The sequence below is a fragment of the Sciurus carolinensis genome, chromosome 2, assembly GCF_902686445.1.
Source record: "Sciurus carolinensis chromosome 2, mSciCar1.2, whole genome shotgun sequence".
NCBI classification, from domain to species: domain Eukaryota; kingdom Metazoa; phylum Chordata; class Mammalia; order Rodentia; family Sciuridae; genus Sciurus; species Sciurus carolinensis.
The window spans coordinates 169,148,453-169,154,114 of record NC_062214.1 but is presented as its reverse complement, the minus strand read 5'-3'; positions in this window follow the sequence as shown (position 1 = coordinate 169,154,114).

The following is a 5,662-nucleotide window of genomic DNA, read 5'->3' as shown; positions in this document are numbered from 1 at the left end:
TTCCAGTAAAACTTCATAGTCATTGGTCACTTAACCAGCACACATTCTGTGCATACTTAGCTGATTTTGTCATTGTTGCAAATTTATGTAATTATGCAAACCTAGAAGGTGTAACTATTTCTCCTAGGCTACAAATTTATATAGCATGTTATGTACTTCATACTGTAAGCAATTGTAATATAATGGTAAGTGTTTCTATTATCTAAACATAGAAAAGATAGAGTAAAAATGCAAGGTAATAGGAATTTTTCAACTCCATTTCAGTTTTATGGAACCATCATCCAATACATGTTGTTTTGTTGACTCAAAGGACATCATGTAGTACGTTACTCTAGTTCCCAAAACAGTAGTCCTTGTTAGTTTATTTGAGGATCAGTGCCAAAACCTATTGCAGATCGAGATTGCCTTTAGGAGTAAAAAGGAGAGGAGAAATCTCCCCAATGTTGAGTCTTTGAGCCCAAGTTTGAAAAGCATTGACATTTTCTAGGAGTAACTCTTTAAAAATCTGACCTCTAAGAAATAAGAACCAGGGAAAGTTCAACAGTTTCCCCTATTGTAATTTTGGAACTGAGGCGAATTGTGACCCTTGTCAGACTTGATTGTGGGCTCCCATTATAGCCAAAATACTATTTGAGATTCAAGGATTAACATAAAAATAGTAACTATATTGAGTACATACATTATTTCCTTTAATGCTTAAAATATGCCAATCAAATCATATTCCCTCTACTTTAAAGATAAGAAAATAAGATTTTAGAGAAAAGTTTCTATTTCTAGTTAATATTTACATTTTGAGAGTCAAGATTTGAAGCTAGCACCAGAACTTTCTGAACATGTGCCATGCGAAGAGCTTGAGGTTTTGTTAGGATTGCACAGGCATCATTTACTTCACTTTTCCATACTGCCACCTTTCTTTTGTTGCCTTAGATCACCCAACTTCTTTACCCACCCCCCGAAAATCCCAGAATCCTATCTCTGGGGAGGTGGATTTGAGACCTGCTGTCCTGTCTTCACATGAGGTCACCTAGTGAATAAAACTCCTCTGCAAAACTTGTTTCAGTTATTGGCATATTGTATGAGAGCAAAATAGGCCTGGTTCAGTAATACTATTTGATTTTTGAAGTGGTTACTTGAGGAAGTGGTTACTTTGAGGTGTCAAGTTCTAGTTTTTATTAGATTAATGTGCTTTTTGTTTGTTTTACAGGAAACTGTGTACAATGATAGTTGACCAGTCTTTTAAAACTAGTGGTGGACAACAGATGATATTCAAACAATATAAAGTGTACATAGAGACGGACCTTTTTTAATGGTGTCCTTTTCAAAAAGTTTATCTTGAGATTAAAGTATACTGGCTCTGGAGTCAAACATTTATGTTTCTAAATTGTTTCTGGAAAGTTTAAAAACCAACAAATTGCAATAAATAAATAAAATTCTGTTTAACCATTGACTTTTATCACAAAGCACACATTCACCTACCCAAGAAAGAAACTATTGTTAACATAATTGACGATATTTAGACAGAAAGCTTTCAGATGAAGTTTTAGGCCTATTGCAACTGGAAGGCTATAGAGATCCTGCTTTGTCCCACCTGATGAACTCTTTAACCCAGGTAACAGTGTACTTTGAGACACTGCACTTAACTTTGTTCCTTACAGATTCGTTAGTCTATACAGAAGAGATCGCTACCACTTTTGTACAGTATAGTTAACCCTTGATTTTCTCTAAAATGTAACAGAGAAGGTTTTTGCTTGGTTTGGGAATCACAGAATTCTTAACTATACAGTATGCTATGGGAAGCTTTTACCATTTAATTTGTTTTTAAATATAAGTTGTGATTTAGCATTATAAGGAAGTCATGAAAGAAGTGTATTAGGCATGGTTCCATTTATCCCATAACTTACACCCCATAAAAAGTAATATGGCAGTAGAGGAATAATTCTAAGACTATAATGTTCATGATCACTGTTACAAGAGAAATGTGAACTAAAGGAGAAACAGTTGATTTTCTAGTTGAATAATGTCAAGGAATTTTAATTGGTTTCAAGTTGAACTGAAGTCTCAGCTACTTTAATTCTAGCCATAGAAATTAAATCGAAGAGAACGCCCAAACTATATCTTTGGTGGCATATTGACCTTGAACGGTTAGAAAAACATTCAAACTCTGGTTTCAGTTTCTGGAAATGTAGCAGAAGTCATCTACACTGTGATAAAATTTGAAGTCAAAATGAAAATTGAATTTATTTAGGGAAAGCAGAGTAGTGGTTCTCTCAATATAGTCCCTGGACCAGCATTATCAGCATCACCTAGAAGGTTGTAGAAAAGCAGATTTTCAGGCTCCATCCCCTATCTGCTGAATCAGAAACTCTGGTGATGGGGCTCAGCAGTCTGTGTTTTAGTTCTTGGGGGGATTTTGAAGCACTCTGGGCCAGAGGAAGAAAATGGAAAAGCACTAAAGATTCCAGTTAACATTTGCAAGGCTAGACAAGAAGTCTCAGTTGGAAAGGATCCTTGGAAGTAAAATACCCATGGAAACCACAGGAGGAGTGAATTTTAAGGAGTTAGTCAGTAATCGATATTGTCAAATTCTATGGGAAGGTTGGTTGTATTTGGGATATTCGTATACTTTACAAAGTGTGGCCTTGTACAAGCCTTTAAGCCTTGCTGAGTCTCAGCTCACTATAAAATAAATCATGCTTCAAATCTTACAATGACTTTGAGTTAAATTATATGGTAGGTATCAATGGCATTATGAAACCAAAGATTCTTGAAATAACTAGCCTTTCCCTACAATAACCATGAATTTTGGCCATAATTCTAAAACCTTTAACTCAGTGCTAAAATTCTCAAAAAGGCCTGGTGTTTTTCTAACAATGCTCCCATGTACTTAAATGCTGGTAGAGCAGACAGTGGGTGTCTGCTAGATATCTGGATAACTTGCTTAGAAATCGAGAATATACTTATCCTTAGGGACTGGCATGGGTCGTAGAGATTTCTTCTTTCGTGGATAGAAATTTTATATCTTCCCATTTGTGTGACAGTTAAGATGATCACTGTACACTGAAACATAGAAATTGAGTTATATTTTTAGAAAGGCAACAGATTCCATACCGATGAGAAATTTTTTTCTTTTGGGGAGTGAGAATTATGAAATGACAGCCAGTTATCACTTACTCTGATTTACCAGATGGAGAAAAAGGTATACAACAGTGATGCTTAAGATGAGCAGTAAGCATAGACAGTAGAGATTACCACAGAGAGTATGACTTGATAGGTGCTTAAATTCCCGATTGCCTCGAAATTTGTCCCCTGACACTCTGCTAGTATACTTGTAATTCCTGCTATTATATTTACTGGTACTCCTTCAGGATTATTGCAAAGTTCTCAGTAAATGCTTATTTAAATGAACAAACAAGAGACTAGAGACCTAAAGTCACTTCAGTTGGATATATGCCTTATCTGAAAAGGGCAACAGACTATTGGCAATAGCATTATCCAGAATATATGTGTGCAATTTAATTCATTAACTACTAGCCGGGTGCAGGGCTTTGGTGAAGTAGGAGCCAGTAGGATAATTTTTTAGGTAGTGAATAGGTAGGAAAATGACTGGAGTTTTTGGGCATTCCTCTTGTCTTCTAGGATCTGAGGGAAAGTGGGGGAAAATAATACATTTATGTAACCTGGATGTTACATGAATTTTGAAATATCAAAGGGAAGTGAAACTGTGTGGTGGTGCATACCTGTAATCCCAGCAACTCAGGAGACTGAGACAGGAGGATCTCACCTTCAAGTCCAGCCTCAGCAACTTAAGTAACTTAGTGAGACCGTTTCTCAAAATTTTTTTAAAAAAGGGCTGAAGATGTAGCTCAGTGATAAAACCTCAGAGCTCCACCCCAATACCACCCCCCAAAAAAAAGGGTAGTGAATAAAGTGAAAATTAAACTATGCGTTATACACTTAATAAATTATTTACTCCTGCAGCCCCATATGGTCATCTCTACACAGAGATGAGTTAAAAGACAACAAAAACATACATCAATCCAAAATACAGTATAAACACCAACATTAAAGGAGATCTTATTCATAAGCCATAGCAACCCTGTGTATATACCTATTCCTCCAGTTCTAAATTCTGCTCCAGAATTTTCCCCACTAATCTACACAATTTCCTATTTGCCTGTGTGGTTTAACTTAACCTTTTAGGCTAAGGCCTCCATCTTTCTACTGCTTCTGTCCCGGCATTTGTGAATTCCCTCTTCCATAGTCAAGTGGGGTAAGGCAAGGCTTAGCAAACAGTCACTTTGAACCTTGTTCTGATCACTTCCAAGTCTTCCTTCCCTTAATGCAAGTGATGCTTCCCCTCCCCTCAACTTTTATGTCCAAATTGGAATATTCTTCCCATTCTGTTTTAATCTTGCTTATATGCTAGTTCAAGTGATAATTACCTAATACACTAAAAAATGATAATGCAGTGTGACAGGACTGTGTGATATTAGTCAAAGATTACTGGAACTCTGGGAAGGGAATGATTTACATTGGAGAGTAATAGGGATTTCAAATATTGGTGTCCTGGGAGCTGCATATAGAAGATATAGAATTTCATAAAATACTCAAGAAATAGTATGTTCTCCAGGAATGGAGCATGGAGTGAACAGTGGCAGGCCACAGTCACATTAAAAAGGGTCTTAAGTTTCTTGCTAAGGAAATTGAAGGAACACTGAGCAAAAGCAGAATCTTATCAGATTATGTCTTCCAGCAGTGTGAAGAATCTCTTTAAAATTTGACCCTAGTCCTATTAGACTTGGTGTCACTGGAGCAGCATAAAAGTAGATCTGGCATTTCTCCTCTAGAGAAATTCATTAGAAGGCTGCTTTAGTAGGTGGAAAGATGATAACCAGGAACATTTCAGTGACAGGGACAGAGGGAAAGATTTCAGAGATAGTATGGGAGACATTGATAGAATGGGAGACATTGATTGCTCTATGTCATCTGCACTCTAGCTGAAGTTTTCTCTGATTTCATTCTGGCAAATGACACCGTGGTGGCTTTTTTTCCTAGGTTATCACAGTACTTTAGACGTGTTCATTTTTTTCCTCATTAGATCGCCACCTTCTTTAAGGCGGGAATATCTTTTCATCTGTATTCCTAGAGTCTTTCAATGGCATGCAAAAAGGTACCGTGGTGGTTGAAACAGCAGAAAATAGGCATTCATAAATAGTTGAAGATTGGAGGCTACCTCACAGATACAGCATTAGCATTTACATTTCGGTGCTAACCGGTAAGATATCATAGTGATTATATTCAATCAAAACTTTCTAGCGATTTACTTTTATTAAGCTGTTAAATTTCCCATCCCACAGGTAGGCATAGCTTCAAAAATTGCTTTTTCTTCTTTTCCTTAGCTGAGTTTATCGAGTGGCTGTGCCAGGGAGTATTCTAAGACGTCAGTCAAGACCCAGAATATTCGAGGTATTGGCTTCCGCACCAATTTGAAGGGGATCGGGAACCAGATTCAAGCCCCTAAACGCCCTCAATTGCTCGCCGGCATCACGGAACTAAAGCGCCGACTCCCCAACTTCCGGGCGGTCGAGGGAGTGTGTTACGATGAATCGATTACTTCTGCCTGGCGGGACTGGAAACCCGGACCAAAGGAAAGGAGGTGAGT